At 38.1% G+C, this 24,632-nt stretch overlaps 1 pseudogene; it reads right to left on the bottom strand.

The window, feature by feature from the left end:
* The window catches only part of LOC128061870 (complement factor H-like), a 36,056-nt pseudogene that overhangs the window by 5,520 nt on the left and 5,904 nt on the right, over window positions 1-24,632 (bottom strand).

Raw genomic sequence — 24,632 nt, forward strand, 5'->3', positions numbered from 1 at the left:
AAGAAACTTCTGTCCTTTCTCCTGGTGTCTGAGGAGGCCAGGTGGGAACGTTGGACTTGTACCCTACATGGCAGTAATGGAGGCCTGATTAATGAAGGAGTCCAACATCATCCTTAGTCTCAAGATATAAAAGTGAATCATTTATCAGACCAAAGACCAGGTAAACCTCAAAAGAGAAAAAATGAATCAACAGAAGACAACACTGAGATGACACAGATATTGAAATCATTGGATAATGGTTTTTAAAAATCCAGTCCAATTGATAGAACTAGAAAGTTGATTATTAAAAAACCATGTGGTTCAACAATATATTGCAGAGGGCAGAAGGATCAATAAGTTGAATATTAACTAACTTTGAAAATAGACTGAAAAGAAAATGGGCATAGCTTCAAGGACCTGTGGGAAGATAGTAAAGAACTGTTGAACATGAAGTTGAAAATAAAGAGTAAGAGATAAAAAAAATAATGGCTGAGTTCATTTTCTGATGGCCTAAATGGAAAGGAAAGCCAAAAGAATGGGGATATGTGTATATGTGTAGCTGATTCACTTTGATGTGCAGTGAAACTGACACTATATTGTACAGGAAATACACTCCAAAATTATTATTTTTTAAATAATGGCTGAAAATTTCTCAAATAGGGCATATGATTTAGTGACTAACCAAAAACAATTACATATTAAAACTGCTCAGTAAATTCCAAATGGGACGGAGCCAAAGAACTTAATGTCAAGATACATCATAATCAGTTCCTGTTGTGTTGTTCAGTCACTCAGTTGTTTCTGACTCTTTGCAACCCCATGGATTGTAGAAAGCCTGGCTTCCTGGTCCTTCATTAACCCCCTGGAGTTTGCTCAAAGTCATGTCCATTCTGTCGATCATGCCATCCAACCATCTCATTCTCTGATGTCCCTATTCCTGCCCTTAAACTTTGCCAACATCAGGGTCTATTCCAATGAGTCAGCTCTTCTCATAAGGTGGCCAAATACTGGAGTTTCAACTTCAGCATCAGTCTTTCCAATCAATATTCAGGACTGATTTCCTTTAGGATTGACTGGCTTGATCTCCTTGCAGGATAAGGGACTCCCAAGAGTCTTCTCCAGCACCACAGTTCAAAGAAGTCAGTTCTTTGGTACTCAGCCTTCTTTGTGGTCAAACATTCACATCCATACATGACTGCTTGAAAAACCATATCGTTGACAATAAGAACATTTGTTAGTAAAGTGATGTCTCTCTTTCTTAACATGCTATCGAGGTTTTCATAGCTTTTCTTCCAAGGAGCAAGTGTCTTTTAATTTCATGGCTGCAATCACCATCTACAGTGATTGTGAAGCTGAAAAGAATGAACTCTGTCACTGTTTCCAAGTACTTTCTTTCTTGGGAATTGGCGAGGATTGACCTTTTCCACTCTTGTGACCACTTCTGGGTTTCCAAAATTTGCTGATGTAATGAGTGTAGCACTTTGGTATTATCGTCTTGTAGGATTTGAAATAGCTCTGCTGGAACTCAGCTAGTAACCTACCTTTAAATATCATACATAGTTACAGGTGCCCACATCTATATCAGACTTTGTGATCAGGCCCCAGCTGCTTATTCCATATTTCAAAGTGGAATTTCTTGGGCAGTTTAATGTAATTATGGTATATTTTACACACTTATTCTTCAGAAAACAACTGACTGTCTTAGTATTTAAGACAGGAAATGTCCCGTGATTCCAACTGCTCAAATCTAGTCAACCCTGTCATAGAATAAACATGTTAGATTACATATTAAGACCACAAAAGAACTGGATTTTCAGCACCATTTTTTTCTTGCATCTAAAAATTGTTCCAGAAAAGCTACTTCATCCTAATTTAGTATCAATATATTTTGTTCTTAATATATTCTCTAAATTGGGTGGACAGGGTGAGTAAGATACTCTACCTTTGTACTGAGGTGGTTTTGTCCAGGTTCCATTTAAACATACCACATCTATCTCCCCAAAGAGGTCATAATTTGTGATGCATTCATAACGTGCTCTCTCACCACTTTGATACCTAGACTTCTGATTTTGTATAATAGCATTTTCCACTTGAGGTGGATTCACACAGGAAACATCTGAATAGAAAGGGAAAAAAGTATCTCTAATCTAATGATTATCATGAACAGCAAGGAGGAATTAGAATGTCAAATATACTCCATGGTTGTTTTGATTCAACAGTTAATCTGTCATGAAAGACTGCTAATTGTCTTCAGTTTATATGTAAAGTTAAGTCAAAGGAAATAAAACAATATTTTTCAGCATGAATTAGACTTCTGTATCTTAAATCTCTCCCCTATACTTCACTAGAAAAGTGATACACAATTTTTAGGGCACTGAAAAAAAAGTTTTCCTGGAAATCTCTTTTTGAGGTTAGTAAAATAAAAATTATAAAGTATATAAATTCAAAATGAACTTATAAATCATAAGGAAAACATAATAAAATATCACTTGACATCAAGATTTGGTTTACATTCCTCCTGTTTACGAGGTATAACTTTAGGGCCTTTCAGAAAATAAACACAGGAGGTTCTTCTTTAAACACTTGATCAAGAATTAACACACTTTGAAGAATACTATAGTTGCAGGGAGAAGATGATTAATTAAAGATTTAAACAGAAGATCTGGAAAAATGATAGAAAAATAAAGTGTAAATTAAAAAAAACTATAATGATATTTTGAGGCAAATGCTAAGGACACCACCATCAATCATGTGCATTCCTCATTGTGATTCAGGGAATTAAGAGGCTGTAACTACCAGAGGCTGTAGCCATGGGTCATAAACTGAAATATACACAGAATTCCTTGGGAATCATCAAAACATTGTCGGAGTTGCAGCCCCAGAGGTTTAGATTCAGCAAGTCTGAGTGAGCCTGTGAATCTGCTTGCATATCTAACAGTTTACAGAATGTGCTGAGAATGCTCTGCCAGGACTGTGCTTTGAGAACTATTGGGCTACAACACCAAACACTGGGAACACAAGTCCATCCCTTGTTATGTTCAGGCACAAACTGGTTTTGACCTGGCCTAAAAGTAATCTATGTCCATTTAATGATAGTGGAGGCAATTTTCTACACTATATTATTTCAGATACTTATATACATTTTAAAATTTTACCAAAGTACCTCTACATGCTGGCTTTCCTATTCATTTGCTCTTAATACACTGTATAATATTAGATCCATCCAACTGATAATATGATAGACACTTAAAAGCCACTTATTCTCCTGACTTATAGAAATCCTTCTCCTGATCTATAAGTACAGCACCATCAAAGGTGGGCAAGTTAACACAATTTGGGCCTGAAAGAATATGCATTTGTTTAGTACATCTTTAAAGATTCATAGCCACCACTGATTATATTCCAGAAAATAAAGTTATATATCAAACCAAAGAATATTTACAGTATTTATCTTATACCAAGAGACAAGTGTCGGAAATCTTTATTTAGTCACATTGACTGTCTCTGTATAATCAAAAATACAACGTGGGAATGGTGACATTCTACGAGGTAGAGCTGCATACTTCTCAAATTTAAATTTTCTTCACCCATGACAGCCCACCTAAATTATGAATGTTTCTGTTTTTGCCTTTATCAAAATATGTTACCTTGAGTTATGTTAAATATCTTAGAAAATTGCATATTACAAAGAAATGATTGAAAAATTAACAGCAAATTGGGTAGTGATAAGAGCAGAGTTCAGCCATAGGACAGGAACAGAGACCTGAAATCTGTGATCTATATCAGAGGATGTTCAAACTGCACCCAAGATGATGTGAAACTGAGATAATTTAGTTAGTGTTATCAAATTGCAAACCTCCATTGGATCACAGAAAAAGCAAGAGAATTCCAGATAAACATCTACTTCTGCTTCATTGACTATGCTAAAGCCCTTGATTGTGTGGATCAGAACAAACTGTGGAAAATTCTTGAAGAGATGGGAATACCAGACCACCTTACCTTCCTCCTGAGAAAACTCTATGTGAGTGAAGAAGTATCAGTTAGATCTGTACACGGACAATTGATTGGCTCAAAATTGGAAAAAGAGTACTTTAAGAGCATATATTGTCATCCTGCTTATTTAACTTATATGCAGAATACATCATGCAAAATGCCTGGCTGGATAAAGCTCAAGCTGGCATCAAGATTGCTGGGAGAAATACTAATAACCTCAGCTATGCCTCAGATGACACCACCTTAAGGCAGAAAGTAAAGAGGAACTAAAGGGGCTGTTGGTGAAAGTGAAAGAAGAGACTTAAAATGCTAGCTTAGAACTCAGCATTCAAAAAATGGAGGTCATGGCATCTGGTCCCATCACTGCATGGCAAATAGATGGGGAAAAAATGAAAACAGTGACAGACTTCATTTTCTTGGGCTCTAAAATCACTGCAGTTTTTGACTGCAGCCATGAAATTAAAAGACGCTTGCTCCTTGGAAGAAAAGCTATGACAAAACTTGAGAGCATATTAAAAAGCAGAGCCATCGCTTTGCTAACAAAAGTACATCTAGTCAAAGCTATGACTTTTCCAGTAGTCATGTACGAATTTGAGAGTTGGACAGTAAAGAAGCCTGAGTGCCAAAGAATTGATACTTTTGAACTGTGGTGCTGGAGAAGAGTCTTGAGAGTCCCTTGCACTGCAAGATCAAATCAGTCAATCCTAAAAGATATCGACCCTGAATATTCATTGAAAGGACCGATGCTGAAGCTGAAGCGCCAATACTTGGGTCACCTGATAAAAGTGTGAAGTCGCTCAGTTGTGTCCAACTCTTTGCCACCCCATGGACTGAAGCTTACCAGGCTCCTCCATCCATGGGATTTTCCAGGCAAGAGTACTGGAGTGGTTGCCATTTCCTTCTCCAGAGGATCTTCCTGACCCAGGGATTGAACTCGGGTCTTCCACATTGCAGGCAGATGCTTTACCATCTGAGCCATCAGGGAAGTCACCTGATACAAAGAGCCAACTCATTGGAAAAGACCCTAATGCTGGGAAAGATTGAGGTTAGGAGGAGAAGGGGACTACAAAGGATGAGATGGTTGAATGGCATCACCAGCTCAATGGACATGAGTTTAAGCAAACTCCAGGAGACAGTGAAGGACAGGGAGGCCTGGCTTGCTACTGTCCATGGGGTCGCAAAGAGTCAGAAATGACTGAATACTTAACTGCAACAACAAATCAAACTTTCCCTGGTAGTTCAGATCGTAAAGAGTCTGCCTACAATGCAGGAGACCTGGGTTCGATCCTTGGGTCTGGAAGATCCCCTGGAGATGGAAATGGCAACCCACTCCATTATTCATGCCTGGAGAATTCCATGGACCGAGGAACTTGGTAGGCTACTGTCCATGGGGTCACAAAGAGTCGGACACGACTGAGAGACATCACTTTATTATTTCTAGGGTTATTAATTTTCTACCAGAGTTTAGAACTTTCCATAGATACCTTGTTAAATTCTAGAATTACTGTTTAGTTTCATATTTGTGCCATTTAAGCTTTGAATTAAAAGATATTTGTCAGCTTAAGAATAAAAGGGAAAACACTATGCTTATACAATCTTGTGGATGAGACCATTCCCCTCCTAAACATCTTATAGATGCAGGCCCATCAGTTCCAAACCCTTCATCACATTTGTAAGTAACTTCTTCTCCATATTGGTAACTGTTTTTCTTGTGAGATACAACACCATTCAGAATATAAGGTGGAAGTCCACAAGGAAGTCCTGGGAAGAAATGAAAAAAATTGATTTCAAGTTTTGCTAACTTTTAACTTGATGTACTGGTCAACATATTTGGCAATTTTACTTGAAAACAATAAATCATCATACAGGAACCTCCATGACATGGGAGGAAAGTGCACAAATTTTTCCTAAAATCACCATTCTGATGTGTGTCCACTTGAGCAAGAACTTGAAACAGAAATTATCAATATATGAAAGAAACCACCAGTGCTTCTCTAACCAGTCATGAGTAATAAAAGAAAAACACATTGAGACTCCAAACATCATCTCAGGAAAAGTACTATATATTGTAAGAAATTAAAAGGGACATATTAGGGAAGACATAGGACATATTTTTGTAACTTGAATAGATAGGGATATAAATATGTTTACTAATATGAATAGTTAGGTTTAATTTCAGTGCACATCCAGTGTTAATACAAAATAATTGCCAGATTTAAAAGTGATTCCATATAGAAGAAATGAATTTTTTAATTAGAAAAATGATTAATTTTATATGTCTAATTTTAACATATGAATATATACATTTTATTTTCATACATAAATGGCCTATAAATAGATGTTACTTGATGTATTTAGAAATCTAAAGGATCAAGTCTCATGACTTTGATGACAATTGATTAGTTTAACGAATGGTAATGAAAAGAGATTTTGGTTTGCCTAGTGTCCTCACCTACACACTGAGGTGGATAGCTCCACTTTCCCATGTGGCATATTATCACATTATTTTTAGATATCTCGAAGCCTTCTTCACAAGTATAACTTAACTTCATGCCATGTGCATACAGCCTTCTTCATGTATTTCTCTCCTTTCTTCTGCAGAGCTAGATGAGTTAATGGTTCCATGGTCTATTTGAGGTGGTTGAGAACATCCAATTTTTTCTATATGAAGTACAGAGGTCAAAGAGTAAAGTACAAATATAATCTTTAAATTAAAAATATTAATACAATCAAATATTACTTTGGATTTTAAAATAAGAATTAAAAAGAATACCTGGAACAAGTTAAAGGATTTTAAAACTGACAGATATGGGAAAATTGCAAGCTATTTGTCTCCATAAACACTATGCTACTACTACTTGTTCAATATGTCCCTTCATCCTTTTTTAGTTTTATTATTATTATTATTTTCTATTTTACTTTAAAATACTGTATTGGTTTTGCTATACATTGACATGAATCCACCACGGGTGTACATGAGTTCCCAATCCTGAACCCCCCTCCCACCTCTCTCCCCATATCATCTCTCTGGGTCGTCCCAGTGCACCAGTCCCAAGCATCCTGTATCCTGTATTGAACCTAGACTGGCAATTCGTTTCTTACAAGAGAGTATAGATGTTTCAGTGCCATTCTCCCAAACCATTCCACCTTCTCCCTCTCCCACAGAGTCCAAAAGTCTGTTCTATACATCTGTGTCTCTTTTGCTGTCTCACATACAAGGTTATCATTACCATCTTTCTAAATTCCATATATATGTGTTAGTATACTGTATTGGTGTTTTTCTTTCTGGCTTACTTCACTCGGTATAATTGGCTTCAGTTTCATCCACCTCATTAGAATGGATTCAAATGTATTCTTTTTAATGGCTGAGTAATACTCCATTGTGTATATGTACCACAGCTTTCTTATCCATCCGTCTGCTGGTGGACATCTAGGTTGCTTCCATGTCCTGGCTATTATAAACAGTGCTGCGATGAACATTGGGGTACACGTGTCTCTTTCAATTCTGGTTTCCTCGGTGTGTATGCGCAGCAGTGGGATTGCTGGGTCATAAGGCAGTTCTATTTCCAGTTTTTTAAGGAATCTCCACACTGTTCTCCATAGTGGCTGTACTAGTTTGCATTCCCACCAACAGTGTAAGAGGGTTCCCTTTTCTCCACACCCTCTCCAGCATTTATTGCTTGTAGACTTTTGGATCACAGCCATTCTGACTGGTGTGAAATAGTATCTCATTGCAGTCTTGATTTGCATTTCTCTGATAATGAGTGATGTTGAGCATCTTTTCATGTGTTTGTTAGCCATCTGTATGTCTTCTTTGGAGAAATATCTATATAGTTCTTTGGCCCATTTTCTGATTGGGTCGATTATTTTTCTGGAATTGAGCTGCAGGTGTTGCTTGTGTATTTTTGAGATTAGTTGTTTGTCAGTTGCTTCATTTGCTATTATTTTCTCCCATTCTGAAGGCTGTCTTTTCACCTTGCTCATAGTTTCCTTTGTTGTGAAGAAGCTTTTAAGTTTAATTAGGTCCCATCTGTTTATTTTTGCTTTTATTTCCAGTATTCTAGGAGGTGGATCATAGAGTATCCTGCTATGATTTATGTCGGAGAGTGTTTTGCCTATGTTCTCCTCTAGGAGTTTTACAGTTTCTGGTCTTACATTTAGATCTTTAATCCATTTTGAGTTTATTTTTGTGTATGGTGTTAGAAAGTGTTCTAGTTTCATTCTTTTACATGTGGTTGACCAGTTTTCCTAACACCACTTGTTAAAGAGATTGTCTTTTCTCCATTGTATATTCTTGCCTCCTTTATCAAAGATAAGGTCTCCATAGTTATGTGGATTTATCTCTGGGCTTTCTATTTTGTTCCAATGATCTATATTTCTGTCTTTGTGCCAGTACCATACTGTCTTGATGACTGTGGCTTTGTAGTAGAGCCTGAATTTCTTATTGAAATGTTGGATGTTTAACAGTATGTTAGCTTCAGATGGGCTACAAAATGATTTTACTTTCACATACATTATAAAATGACTACCAGTGTGTCTAGTAGCAATCTGTCCAGATCGAATTTATTACAATATTATTGACCATATTCTGTATGCTGTATATTACATCCCCCTGGCTTCTTCATTACATAACTGGGGTTTGTACTTCTATATCCCCTGTATCTACCTTGCCAACCCCCTCCTCTTTTCTTGCAACAACTCATTAATTTTTTATATCCATATGAGCCTGTTTTCCTTTGATTTTATTTTTAGATTCCATAAGTAAATGGAATCATGTGGCATTTGTCTTTTTCTATCTTACCTACTTCACTTAAAGTAATATATCCTAGACACATTCATGTTGTTGAAAATGGAAATGTTTCATATTTTATGTCATGGTTATAGTTCATATTGTGTGTATATATATAAAATATGTTCTTTATCTACCTATCAGTGGACTTTCTAGGTTGCTTCCAAATCCTGGTTATTGTATGCAATGGTGTAATGAGCATTGGGGTACATATATCTTTTTAAGATTAGTGTTTTTGGTTCCTTTGAATAAATACTCAGTAGTGGAATTTCTGGATCATATGGTGGTTCTATTTTTAATTTTTAAAGGAAACTCTATCCTCTTTTCCATAGCAACTCTGCCAGTTTACAATCCCACCAACAGTGCACAAATATTCCCTTTCTCCACATCTTTGAAAACACTTGATATTGTCCTTTTCATGATAGCCATTATGACAGGTGTGAAAGGACATCACACTATGGTTGCAATATGGTTTTCCTGGATACAGTAGTCTTGCCTGCAAGGTTTTTTCCTTTCATCACTTTGTATATGTTGTGCCAGTCCTGTGTGACCAAAAAAAGATTCTTCAGAAGCTGTTGATACTTGTAAGGGCCTCCTTGTAGGTAACTACTGCTTTTTCTCTTGAAGAAGAAGAGGGTGACAGAGGATGAGATGGTTGGATGGCATCACCAATTCAATGGACACGAACTTTGGCAAACTCTGGGAGATGGTGAGAGACAAGGAAGCCTGGCCTTTTGCAGTCCATGGGGTCACAAAGTGTTGGACATGACTTGGCAACAGAACAACTTTTTAAATATTAAATAATTTTAATTGGAGGCTAACTAGTTTATAATATTTTGGGGGTTTTTTGCCATACATTGACATGAGTCAGCCACACATGTACCCGCATCTTGAACCCACCTCCCACCTCCCTCCCTATCCCACCCCTCTGGGTTGTTCCAGTGCACCAGTTTTGAGTGCCCTGTTTCATGAATCGAACTTAGACTGGTAATCTATTTCATATATGGTAATATACATGTTTCAATGCTTTTCTCTCAAATCATCCCTGCCTCACCTTCTCCCACAGAGTCCAAAAGTCTGTTCTTTATATCTGTATCTCTTTTGCTGTCTGGCATATAGGGTCGTGGTGATCATCTTTCTAAATTCCATATATATTCATTAATATACTGTATTGGTGTTTTTCTTTCTGACTTACATCACTGTATAATAGGCTCTAGTTTCATCCACTTCATTAGAATGGATTCAAATGTGTTCTTTTTAATACCTGTCTAATATTCCTTTGTTTATATGTACCACAGCTTTCTTATCCATTTTTTCTGCCAGTGGGCATCTAGGTTGCTTTCATATCCTAGCTATTGTAAACAGTGCTACAGTGAACATTGTGGTACACGTGTCTCTTTCAATTCTGGTTTCCTTAGTGTGCATGCCTAGAAGTGGGATTGCTGGGTTGTATGGCAGATCTAGTTTCAGTTTTTGAAGAAATCTCCACACTGTTCTCCATAGTGGCTGTACTAGTTTGCATTTCCACCAACAGTGTAAGAGGGGTCACTTTTCTCCACACCCTCTTCAGTATTTATTGTTTGTAGACTTTTGATAGCAGTCATTTTGACGAGCATGAGATGGTACCTCATTGTGATTTTGATTTGCATTTCTCTGATAATGAGTGATGTTGAACATTTTTTTCATGTACTTATTAGCCATCTGAATCACTTCTTTGGAGAAATTTCTGTATATTTTTTGGCCTGTTTTTGGATTGGGTCATTTATTTTTCTGATATTGAGCTGCATGAGTTGTTTGCATATTTTTGAGACTAGTTCTTTGTCAGTTGCTTCATTTGCTATTATTTACTCATACTCTGAAGGCTGTCTTTTCACCTTTATTACAGTTTCCTTCTATGTGCAAAAGTTTTTAGTTTAATTAGGTCCCATTTGTTTATTTTTGCTTTTATTTCCATTACTCTTGAAGGTGGGTCATAGAGAATCTGCTGTGATTTATGTCAGAGAGTGTTTTGTGTAAGTTTTCCTGTAGGAGTTTTATAGTTTCTGTTCTTACATTTAGATCTTTAATCCATTTTGAGTTTATTTTTGTGTATGGTTAGAAAGTGTTCTGGTTTCATTCTTTTACAAATGGTTGATCAGTTTTCCAAGCACCACTTGTTAAAGCGATTGTCTTTTCTCCATTGCATATTTTTGTCTCCTTTGTCAAAGATAAGGTGTCCATAGGTGTGTGGATTTATCTCTGGGCTTTCTATTTTGTTCCATTTATCTATATTTCTGGCTTGTGCCAGTACCGTACTTTCTTGATTACTGTAGCTTTGTAGTATAGTCTGAAGTCAGTCATGCTGATTCCTCCAGTTCCATTCTTCTTTCTTAAGATTGCTTTGGTTATTTGAGATTCTTTTGTATTTTCATACAAGTTGTTAAATTATTTGTTCTAGTTCTGTGAAAATTGCCTTTGGAGCTTGATAGGGATTACATTGAATCTATAGATTGCTTTGGGTAGTATACTCATTTTCATTATGCTGATTTTTCTGATCCATGAACACGGTGTATTTCTCCATCAATTTGTGTCATCTTTGATATCTTTCATCAGTGTTTTATAGCTTTCTATATATAAGTATTTTGTTTGTTTAGGTAGACTTACTCCTGAGTATTTTATTCTTTTCATCACAATGGTGAATAGTATAGGAATGCAAGGGATATCTGAGTATTAATTTTATATCCTGCAACTTTACTATATTCATTTCTTAGCCCCAGTAATTTTCTGGTGATGTCTTTAGGGTTTACCGTGTAGAGAATCATGTCATCTGCAAACAGTGAGAGTTTACTTCTTCTTTTCCAATCTGGATTCCTTTTATTACAGTTTCTTCTATGATTGCTCTCACTAAAACTTTCAAAACTATGTTGAATAGTAGTGATGAGAGTGGGAACCATTGTCTTGTTCCTGATCTTAGGGGGGATGCTTTCAATTTTTTGCCATTGAAGAAAATGTTTGCTGTGAGTTTATCATATATGGCTATTATTATGCTAAGGTATGTTCCTTCTATGCCTGCTTTCTGGAGAGTTTTTTTTTTATCATAAATGGATTATGAATTTTTTAAAAGGCTTTCTTTGCATATATTGAGATAATCATATGGTTTTTATATTTTAATTTGTTAATGTGGTGTATTACATTGATTGATTTACAATTATTGAAGAAACCTTGCATCCTTGGAATAAAACCCACTTGGTCATGATGTATGATTTTTCTAATATGTTGCTGGATTCTGTTTGCTAGAATTTTGTTGAAGAATTTAGTGTCTATGTTCATCAGTGATACTGGCCTGTAGTTTTCTTTATCTGTGGCATCTTTCTCTGGTTTTGGAATTAGGGTGATGGTGACCTCATAGATTGAATTTGGGAGTTTATCTTCCTCTTCAATTTTCTGAAGAATTTGAGTAGGATCAGTTCAGTTCAGTTCAGTTGCTCAGTTGTGTCCGACTCTTTGTGGCCCCATGAACTGCAGCATGCCAGACCTTCCTATCCATCACCAACTCCCGGAATTCACCCAAACTCATGTCCATCGAGTCGGTGATGCCATCCAGCCATCTCATCCTCTGTCATCCCCTTTTCCTCCTGCCCCCAATCCCTTCCAGCATCAGAGTCTTTTCCAATGAGTAAACTCTTCGCATGAGGTGGCCAAAGTATTGCAGTTTCAGCTTTAGCATCAGTCTTTCCAAAGACCAGGACTGATCTCCTTTAGAATGGACTGGTTGGATCTCCTTGCAGTCCAAGGGACTCTCAAGAGTCTTCTCCAACACCACAGTTCAAAAGCATCAATTTTTTGGCACTCAGCTTTCTTCACAGTCCAACTCTCACATCCATACATGACCATTGGAAAAACCATAGCCTTGACTAGACAGACCTTTTTTGGCAAAATACTGTCTCTGCTTTTGAATATGCTATCTAGGTTGGTCATAACTTTTCTTTCAAGGAGTAAGCATCTTTTAATTTCATGGCTGCAATCACCATCTGCAGTGATTTTGTATCCCCCCAAAATAAAATCTGACACTGTTTCCACTGTTACCCCATCTATTTCCCAAGAAGTGATGGGACTGGATGTCATGATCTTAGTTTTCTGAATGTTAAGCTTTTAAGCCAACTTTTTCACTCTCCTCTTTCACTTTCATCAAGAGGCTTTTTAGTTCCTCTTCACTTTCTGCCATAAGGGTGGTGTCATCTGCATATCTGAGGTTATTGATATTTCTCCCGGCATTCTTGATTCCAGCTTGTGCTTCTTCCAGCCCATTGTTTCTCATGATGTACTCTGCACATAAGTTAAATGAGCAGGGTGACAATATACAGCTTTGACATACTCCTTTTCCTATTTGGAACAAGTCTGTTGTTCCATGTCCAGTTCTAACTGCTGCTTCCTGACCTGCATATAGATTTCTCAACAGGCAGGTCAGGTGGTCTGATATTCCCATCTCTTTCAGAATTGTCCACAGTTGATTGTGATCCACACAGTCAAAGGCTTTGGCATAGTCAAGAAAGCAGAAATAGATGTTTTTCTGGAACTCTCTTGCTTTTTCCCATATCCAGCAGATGTTGGCAATTTGATCTCTTGTTCCTCTGCCTTTTCTAAAACCAGTTTGAACATCTGGAAGTTTATGGTTCACGTATTGCTGAAGTCTGGCTTGGAGAATTTTGAGCATTACTTTACTAGCGTGTGAGATGAATGCAATTGTGTGGTAGTTTGAGCATTCTTTGGCATTGACTTTCTTAGGGATTGGAATGAAAGCTGACATTTTCCAGTCCTGTGGCCACTGCTGAGTTTTCCAAATTTGCTGGCATACTGAGTGCATCGCTTTCACAGCATCATCTTTCAGGATTTGAAACAGCTCAACTGGAATTCCATCACCTCCACTAGCTTTGTTCATAGTGATGCTTTCTAAGGCCCACTTGACTTCACATTCCAGGATGTCTGGCTCTAGGTGAGTGATCACACCATCATGATTATCTTGGTCATGAAGATCTTTTTTTCTACAATTCTTCTGTGTGTTATTGCCACCTAGGTTATAGCTTTCCCCTAAAGTTTTGGTAGAATTCACCTGTGAAGCCATCTGGTCCTTGGATTTTGTTTGCTGAAAGATTTTTTATTCCATTTTCTATTTCTGTGCTTGTGATGGGTCTGTTAAGACCATGTATTTCTTCCTGCTTCAGCTTTGAAAGATTCTACTTTTCTAAGAATTCATCCATTTCTTCCAAGTTGGCATATAGTTGCTAATAGTAGTCTCTTATTATCCTTTTTATTTCTGTGTTGTCTGTTATGATCTCTCCATTTTCATTTCTAATTTTGTTGATTTGATTCTTCTTCTTTCTTTTTTTTTTTCCTTGATGAGTCTGGCTAATGATTTCTCTCCTTTATTTATCACCTCAAAGAGCCAGCTTTTAGTTTTGCTGATTTTTGGTATAGTCTCCTTTGTTTTTTTTCATTTATTTCTGCCCTAATTTTTATTATTTCTTTCCTTCTACTAACACTGGGGTTCTTAATTTCTTTTTCTAGTTGCTTTAAGTGCCAAATTAGATTATTCATTTAACTTTTCTCTTCTTTCTTGAGGTAAGATGTAATGCTATGAACCTTCACCTTAGTACTACTTTTATTGAATTCCATAAGTTTGGGGCTGTTGTGTTTTTGTTTTCACTTGTTTCTGTGCATATTTTGATTTCCTTGTTAATTTCTTCCATGATATGTTGATTTTTCAGAAGCATGTTATTTAGCCTCCATATGTTGATATTTTTAATAGTTTTTGTCCTGCAGTTGACATCTAATATTAGTGCACTGTGATCAGAAAAGATTTTTGGAATGTTCCATTTTTTTGAATTTACTAATGCTAGATTTATGCTGTATCAGGATGTGATCTGTCCTGGAGAATGTTCTGTCTTCACTTGCAAAAAAGGTGAAATTCATTGCTTGGGGGTGAAATGTCCAATAGATATTAATTAGGACTAACTGTTCCACTGTATCATTTAAAGCTTGTGTTTCCTTGATAATTTGCTGTTTAGTTGATCTAACCATAGGTGTGGGTGGGGTATTAGTCTCCCACTATTGTGTTACTGTTAATACCCCCTTTCATACTTGTTAACATTTGCCTTCAGTATTGAGGTGCCTCTATGTTGGGTGCATATATATTTATAATTGTGTTATCTACTTCTTGGATTGATCCTTTGATCATTAGGTAGTGTTTCTCTTTGTCCCTTTTCATGGCCTTTATTTCAAAATCTATTTTATGTGATATGAGTATTACTACTCCTGCTTTCTTTTGGTTTCCATTTGCATGAAATATCTTTTCCAGCCCTTCACTTTCAGTCTGTATGTTTCCCTTGGTTTGAGGTGGGTCTTTTGTAGACAGAATATAAAAGGGTCTTGTTTTTGTATCTATTCAGCCAGTCTTTGTCTTTTGGTTGGTGCATTCAACCCATTTACATTTAAGGTAATTATTGATAAATATGATCCTGTTGCCATTTACTTTGGAACATTTTTAATTTTTTCCATTAAATGATACTGTGTCCTGGTATGGACCTCTTCAGGTTCATCTCTTTTTGGGACTGTCTGATTTCGAGACCTGAATGTCTGTTTCCTTCCCCAGGTTAGAAAAGTTTAGCTATTATTTCTTCAAATAAGTCTCTGTCTCTCTCTACTTTAGATCCCCATAATGAGAATGATACTTCACTTGATGTTGTCCCAGATGTCTGTTAACCTAGCCTCATTTTTTAAATTTATTTTTCTTTTTCCTATGCTATTTGGGAAGTTTCTACTACCCTGTCTTCCAGATCTCTGATCCATTCTTCTGGATCCTCTAATCTACTATTGATTTTTTTTTAGTGTATTTTTCATTTCAGCTGTTGTATCCTACAGCACTGTTTAGTTCTTCTTTATATTTTCTTATTCTTAAAATTCTGTTTTCATCCATTCTTCTCTAGAGTCCATTGAACATCTTTATGGTTATTACCTTGCATGCTTTCTTGGGTAGATTGCTTATCTTAACTTTGTTTAGCGACTTTTCTGAGATTTTGTCTTATTCCTTCATTTGGAATGCATTTCTCTGTCTCCTGATTTTACCTAACTCTGTATTTATGTCTAACAGTTAGGTGTATTCCTGATCTTAGAGAAGTGGTCTTATGCAGAAGTCTATGGGGCCCAGCAGAATGCTCCCCTCTGTAGGATCTGGGCTGCAGATGTAGATGCTATAAGGGTGCCCTTCTGTTGTGTCAATGCCAACTACTCTGGGTGCACTGGTAGAAAAGGGTCCCACCTCCTCCCCTGTTGGCTGCCAGACTCTGCCTCTTGTGATGTCTGCCAGGTCACTCATAAGCAGGATGAAGTATTGATGGAGCTGGGTTCAGGGCCTAAGAATACTTGAGCTGGTGATATCACACCCAAGAGCAGGGTGAGATGCAGGTGTAGCAGCTGTGGAGCCCAGTGGAGTCTGGGGTTAGTGCTTTCATGCTGGTGAGTTGTTTAGCCTTTGGTGCTAGTAAGCTATGTATGTGTGGGTTAGAGAGAACGCTAAAGTGGCACTTGTTTCTCATGATGGCTGGCACCAGTATCTATGATCCCAATCGTCTCCTATCTCTCTAGAAGTTTCACGAAGATAAGCAAATTTTTATAACCCAAGCTTTTTTCCCACTGATGCCTCTTTACTGGGACACAGAACATGTGAGATTTTTGTATGCCTTTAAAGAACAAAAGCTCTGTTTCTTAAAGCCCTCTGGCTTTCTTGTGCACAAGTTACTCTGGACTTCTAAGTCAGAATTTCTGGGGGCTTATCTTTCGAGACCATGACTCCCTGGCTGGGCAGCCCAGTTGTCCCTTCATCCTTGTCCTTTTGATCATTAGGAATAAAATTTGCATAAACATAAATTTTACCAGTTATTTACACAGCAGCCCAAATAATTTGTCTGCATTTCACATCAGAAGTGAAAGAGTGTTCATCAATCCATAAACAGAAACTGTGATTTACTGTTTCAAGATAAATTGGAAGAGACAGAGAGGACTTAATCTTGCTGTTCCACACAAAGCTTGTGTGAAAACACAACAACTCAAAACCTATGGGATGCAGCAAAGCAGTTCTAAAAAGGAAGTTTATAGGAAGAAACAAGGAAAACATCAAATAGACGACCTAATTTACACCTAAAACAACTCGATAAAAAAGGGCAAAAAACAAACCCAAAGTTAGTAGAAGGAAAGAAATTCTAAAGGTCAGAGCAGAAATAAATGAAAAAGAAAGGAAGGAACAACAGTAAAGACTAATAAAACTAAAAGCTGCTTCTTTGAGAAGATAAACAAAATTGACAAACAATTAGGCAAACGCATCAAGAAAAAATGGGAGAATCAAATCAACAATATTAGGAATGAGAAAGAAGAGGTTACAACAGAAATACAGAAATACAAATGATCATAAGAAGCTATTGTGAGGAACTATGTGCCAATAAAATGGACAACCCAAAAGAAATGGATATATTCTTAGAAAAGCTCAATCTCCAAGACTGAACCAGGAAAAAATTGAAATTATGAACAAGCTAACTACATGCACTGAAATAAAAAATGTGATAAAAAAATTCTCAAAAAATTAAAGCTCAGGGCCTGATGGTTTCACAGATCAGTTCTCTCAAACATTTAAAGGAGAGCTAATAATATTCTTACAAAACTCTTTCAAAAAACTGCAGCCGAAGGAGCTCTTCCAAACTCACTTTACAAGGCCATCATCACCTTTATACCAAAACCAGACAAAGACAACACAAAAAAGAAAATTACAGGCCAATATCACTGATGAAAATATATGGAAAAATCCTCAACAAAACACTAGCAAACAGAATTAAAAATACATTAAAAAGATAGTACACCATGATATGGAGAAGGCAATGGCATCCCACTCCAGTACTCTTGCCTGGAAAATCCCTTGGATGGAGGAGCCTGGTGGGCTTCAGTCCATGGGATTGCTAAGAGTTGGACACAGCTGAGCAACTTCACTTTCAATTTTCACTTTCATGCATTGGAGAAGGAAATGGCAACCCACTCCAGTGTTCTTGCCTGGAGAATCCCAGGGACAGAGGAGCCTGGTAGGCTGCCATCTATGGGGTGGCATAGAGTCAGACATGACTGAAGCGACTTAACAGCAGCAGCAGCACAGTATGATAGCAACCATCAAGTTGGGTTTATTCCAGGGATGCAACCATTCTTCAGTATACACAAGTCCATCCATGTGATATACCATATTAACAAATTGCAAGATAAATTCATATGGTAATAAAAATAAATACAGAAAAATTCTGAAAATTTTCAACACCCATTTATGATAAATACTCTTCAAAAAATGAGCAAAGAGGGAAACTACCTCAACATAATAAAGGCCATATATGAGAAAACCAGAGTGGACATCATCCTCAATGGTGAAAACCTGAAAGCATACCCTCTCAGATCAGGAAACAACAAGGGTGCCTACTGTCACCACTATTAGTCACCATTGTTTGGAAGCCTTAGCTACAGCACAGGAGAAAAAGAAATAAAAGGAATCCATATTGGAAAAGAAGAAGGAAAACTCTCATTGTTTGCACACAGACAATACTACACATAGAAAACCCAAAAGACACTATCAGAAAATTACAAGAGGTGATCAGTGAATTTAGCAAAGTGACAGGATACAAAATGAATGCACAAAAATCACTTGAATCCCTATGTACTAACAATGAAACATCAGAAAGAGAAATTAAGGTATCAATCCTATTTACCATTACAACAAAAAGAATAAAATGCCTAGGAATAAACCTACTTAAGGAGAAATAAGAGCTGTATACAGAAAAGTATAAAACACTGAGGAAAGAAATCAATGACAACATAAACAGATGGAGTGTTACTCCATTATCTGGCGTCGGAAGAATCAACATTGTGAAAATGACTATGTTATCAAATATAATCTACAGATTCAATGCCATCTGTATCAAATTACCAATGGTTTTTTTTCACAGAACTAGAACAAAAAGTCTCACAATTCATAGGGAAACACAAAAGACCTGAATAGCCAAAGCAATCTTGAGAAAGAAAAATAAAGCTAGAAGAATCAACCTTCCTGACTGAACTGACTACAAAGCTATAGTCATCCAGACAGTATGGTACTGGCAGAAAAAAACAGAAATACAGACCAATGGAACAAGATAGAAAGCCCAGAAATAAACCCACACACCTATGGATAGCTTATGTTTGAAAAGGAGCAAGAATATACAATGGTGCAAAGAGAGTCTCTTCTATAAGTGCTGCTGAAAAAACTTGACAACTACATGGGAAAAAATGAAATTAGACTACTTCCTAACACCATACACAAAGATAAACTCAAAATGGATGGAAAACACAGGCAGAACACCTTATGTCATAAATCACAGCAAGATCCTCTATGACCCACCTCCTAAAGTAGTCTGAAAAAAAAAAAAAAAGATGATCAAGTGGGACATAATTAAACTTAAAAGCTTATCCACAGCAAAGGAAATTATTAATAAGGTGAATAGACAATGCTCAAAATGGAAAAAAATAACAGCAAATGAAACAACTGACAAAAGATTAATTTCCAAAAGATGCAAGCAGCTCATACAAATCAATACCAAAAAACAAACAACCCAATAAAAAAGTGGGAAAAAGACCTAAACAGACATTTGTCCAAAGACCTATGATGGCTAATAAACATATGAATAGATGTTCAACATCACTCACTATTAAAGAAATGCAAATCAAAACTATAATGAAATATCACTTCGCACCAGTCAGAATGGCCATGATCAAAAAGTCTACAAACAATAAATGCTGGAGAGGGTGTGGAGAAAATGGAACCTGCTTGCATTGTTGGTGGGAATGTAAACTGATACAGCCACTATAAAGAACAGTATGAAGAGTCCTTACAAAATGAGGAATAAAACCACTGTATGACCCACCAATCCCACTCCTAGGTATATACCCTGAAGAAACCAAGATGGAAAAAGACACATGTACCCCTATGTTCACTGCAGTTCCGTTTACAACAGCTAGGACATGGAAGCAACATAGATGTCCATTGACAGATGAATAGATAAGGAAGCTGTGCTACATATATGTAATGGAATATTACTCAGCCATACAAAGGAATGCACTTAAATCAGTCCTAAAGAAGAGGTAGATGAACATAGAGCCTAGTATACAGAGTGAAGTAAGTCTGAAAGAGAAAAACAAATATTATGTAGTAACACATATACATGGAATCTAGAGATATTGTACTGATAAACATATTTGCCCAGCAGCAATACAGACACAGACACTGAGAACAGACTTATGGACACAGCTGCCAGGGAGGAAGTAGAGGATGGGATGTATGGAGAGGGTTAGCATGCAAATTTACACTAGTAGTGAGTAGTGAAGTTGCTCAGTCGTGTCCGACTCTGCAACCCCATGGACTGTAGCCCACCAGGCTCCTTGGTCCATGGGATTTTCCAGGCATGAATACTGGAGTGGGTTGCCATTTCCTTCTCCAGGGGATCTTCCCAACCCAGGGATCGAACCCAGGTCTCCCATATTGTAGGCAGACGCTTTACCGTCTGAGCGACCAAAATAGACAGTCAAGGGGACTTTGCTGTATGGCTCAGGGAACTCAAACCAGAGCTCAGTAACAACCTAGAAGGGTGGGATGGGCAGGGAGCCGGGAAGGATGTTCATGTGGGAGGGGAGATGGGTAAATCGATGGCTGATTCTTGTTGATGTTTGGTAGAACCCAACATAATACTGTAAAGTAATTATCCTTCAATTAAAAATAAATAAATTGAAAATAAACAACCACCCACCCCAAAATTCCATATGCCAGGGGCCCAGGAGGAGGCTCGCTCATCCATGCATGAGGTAAAAAGCAGACAGAGCTCTTTCTTGACTGTGATGCCTACAGTGGCTCATGAACCATCTCAATTCCCTCTCAGCTGCACTCCAGCAGTCCTGGAAAACCTATCTTAAAAATTCATGCATGGAGCTAATCCTTCTGTGAAATTCCAGGTTTTCACAGGAGGACCTCTGTCTGCTTCATTCACACATCCTTCCACCCTGTGGCCAGATCCCTGTGGTTACAACTGACTCAGAGGAAGAGCAACCTTTAACAGACCACCAGTGAGTTTGTACAGAAATTTGGCTTAAATCTGTGACCAAGTACAGGAACACAAGATTAAGATGTAGTGCTACTTTGGGGGAAACAAACGACAGGCTGTCAGTACCATTTCTGGTGCACTAATATATCTAGACAAGAGATGAAGCACAGAAATTCTGACAAAACAGTGATGAGAAGTGTCAGCAGGTGCCACTATAGAAGATTTGAGATAGCTGCAGAGTCTCTAGCTGGGTTGAAGGAAGTTACCTCACACCCAAAGGAGACTGGTACTTTAATTAGAAAAACAGCACCACAAAACTTCAAGGAACATGAACCCAAACTATCATGACACAAACAAAGTATAAAAATCTTCAGTATTCACATCTGAAGATTGGAGATATGTGATTTATCCAAGGAAGAATTCAAAATAGCTGTTTTAAATAACTCAGTGTGCTACAGAAAATACAGGACATCTCATGATGTAGTCTGCATATAAGTTAAATAAGCATGGTGACAACATACAGCCTTGACATACTCCTTTTCCTACTTGGAACCAGTCTGTTGCTCCATGTTCAGTTCTAACTGTTGTTTCCTGAATTTACTAAGGAGGCTTCATTTGGATCTAGGAATATTTCTCAGCAGAAACCTAGTGGGCCAGGAGAAAGTGGGATGACATATTCCAAGTGTTGAAAGAGAAAATTGCCAAAAAAGAATATTTGAAAGTATCCTTCAGAAAAGAAAAGAATATAAAGACTTCACCTGACCAAAAAATACTGAGAAAATTGAACATAGCTAGACCTTCCTTGAGGAGGGCATGGCAACCCATTCCAGTATTCTTGCCTGGAGAAGCCCAATGACAGAGAACCTGGTGGGCTGCCGGCCATAGGGTCACAAAGAATCAGACACAGCTGAGGTAACTGAGCAGGCACACAGACCTTCCTTACTGAAACACTAAAAGGAATTATTCAAGCTAAAGTAAAATAATGCTAATTAATTCCATGAAAATATGTAGTACACTGGTAAATTTAAGTGCACATTCACACTCAGAACACTATAATACTTTGATATGGAATGTTAAACACTTAACTAAGTTAAAGTGCAAGAATATAAAAGTAACTATAGCTACAATTATCTTTTTAATAAAGTACACACTATAAAAAGAGGCAAATCATGACATCAAAAAGATAAAATGGAGAAGCGGAAAAGGAAGGAGATTTAATATATGGTTGTAGTGAAAGCAGAGAGTGAAAAAGTTGGCTTAAAGCTCAACATTCAGAAAATGAAGATCATGGCATCCGGTGCCATCACTTCCTGGCAAATAGATGGGGAAACAGTGGAAACAGTGTCAGACTTCATTTTGGGGGGCTCCAAAATCACTGTAATGGTGACTGCAGCCATGAAATTAAAAGACACTTACTCCTTGGAAGAAAAGTTATGATCAACCTAGATAGCATATTCAAAAGCAGAGACATTACTCTGCCGACTAAGGTCCGTCTAGTCAAGGCTATGGTTTTTCCAGTGGTCATGTATGGATGTGAGAGTTGGACCGTGAAGAAGGCTGAGCGCTGAAGAATTGATGCTCTTGAACTGTGGTGTTGGAGAAGACTCTTGAGAGTCCCTTGGACTGCAAGGAGATCCAACCAGTCCATTCTAAAGGAGATCAGCCCTGAGATTTCTTTGGAAGGAATGATGCTACAGCTGAAATTCCAGTACTTTGGCCACCTCATGTGAAGAGTTGACTCATTGGAAAAGACTCTGATGCTGTGAGGGATTGGGGGCATGCGGAGAAGGGGATGACAGAGGATGAGATGCCTGGATGGCATCACTGACTCTATGGAGGTGAATCTGAGTGAACTCCAGGAGTTGGTGATGGACAGGGAGGCCTGGCGTGCTGTGATTCATGGGGTCGCAAAGAGTCAGACACGACTGAGTGACTGAACTGAACTGAATTGTGTTCATATATTATCAGCATAAAACACACTGCTCTCTCTTAAAGATGCTTTATGTAAATCTCATGGTAAACAAAGTAGGAATCCATACTAGATTCACACTGGTAAAGAGAAATTTATTAAATGCATACTACTATAAAGTTATAGTAGTATAGTTACACTGCTATAACTAAAATCATGAATTCACAAAGGCAAGCAGTCTGAGGAAAAGAATTCAGTTCAGTTCAGTTCAGTTCAGTCACTCAGTCGTGTCCGACTCTTTGCGACCCCATGAATCACAGCACGACAGCCCTCCTGTCCATCACCAACTCCCGGAGTTCACTCAGACTCACGTCCATAGAGTCAGTGGTGCCATCCAGCCATCTCATCCTCTGCAGTCCCCTTCTCCTCCTGCCCCCAATCCCTCCCAGCATGAGTCTTTTCCAATGAGTCAACTCTTCACATGAGGAAAGGAATTAGGGAACTTAAAATATCCTGTTACAAAAAATAGTATTAATACATCCTTGTCTATCAATAATTACACTAAATATAAAGGAACGCATGAGTGCATGCTAAGTAGCTACTATTGTGTCTGACTCTTTTGAGACTCAATAGACTGTAGCCGTCCAGGGTCCTGTGTCCATGGGATTTCTCAGGCAAGGATACTGGAGTGGGTTGCCATTTCCTTCTCCACTGTTTTCTTCTATCTCAATGAAATTCTTCAGCAATTACTTTGAATTGCTAATCAGACAAATCGTCCATATCCATTTTTGGGGTTCAGTAACTGAAAAACTATTGTGTTTCTCTGTTGACATTTTAGTCCTTTGATGTCTATGTCCCTTGAAGTCTCAGGTTGCTGTGTTTGCCTTTAAAGAAACAGTCACTCCCTCCAGTCTTTACAGACTGACCTGGGGAGGGAAGTACACTGTCACACTGATAGGGATTTTGAGACTTTTTCAGACCTTTTTTAAGGACACACCTGTCCCATGTACTCAGTTCCTCCTAGGAGAGAATTCTGAAGCCCATATGCTTCTACCAATGTAGCAAAGACAGTCTCTGTGCTGACAGTTTTCTGGCTGCTTCCCTGGGGCAATGCCAAATGCTCACATTTGTGTGCTTTCTCACAGACCCACGGGGACAGGTTGGCTTCTAGATGTCCCACAGGCCATCTGCAAAGGTCTAGATGTCACTGTGGGGACCTACACAGGGAGCTGGCCCTAGGGAGGGGGATGTGGCTGAGATGAGGGGCCCAGGGGTGAGCAGGACCACAAGCACAGTGTCTGCAATGGTTTGGGGCTCCCTGGTGGGGTCTCCACATGGTCAGTAGGACTCATGTCCCTTGAAGAATTCTAGCCCTGGATGCTGTGCTCCTAGCCTCTCCCCACCCCCCAGCCATACAGGTGACCCCAGTGTCCTAGATAAGGGGAGAAAGAAGAGGGCTGGAAGATAAGGACGTGGTACTTGCTCACGTGCTCTTATTTTCCCCACAGGTAAAATCCTGTGCTGAGGTACCTGTCTTTGCACTAAGCAGTGCCACCTCAGGGGCTAAATGAGGCTACTGCTCTAACCCTCAGTGATGCGTCCAGTCTTCAATCTTTGTGCTCTAGCAGCATGCTCTCATGTCTCTGCTAGACTCGTGGACCCCCACAAAGATCCTCTTATCCACGAATGATGGTCAAAGTCTGCGTTTATATCAGGAGAGACAGTGAGACTCCTGCCATCTTTCTGACCTCACTCTGTTATTACAGCTTTCTTCTTTGTGGATCTTTTCCTATTTTCTTGACTAATGTCTATCAATACATGTAGTTTGTTA

Source organism: Budorcas taxicolor, chromosome 16, assembly GCF_023091745.1.
Source record: "Budorcas taxicolor isolate Tak-1 chromosome 16, Takin1.1, whole genome shotgun sequence".
In the NCBI taxonomy this organism is placed as follows: domain Eukaryota; kingdom Metazoa; phylum Chordata; class Mammalia; order Artiodactyla; family Bovidae; genus Budorcas; species Budorcas taxicolor.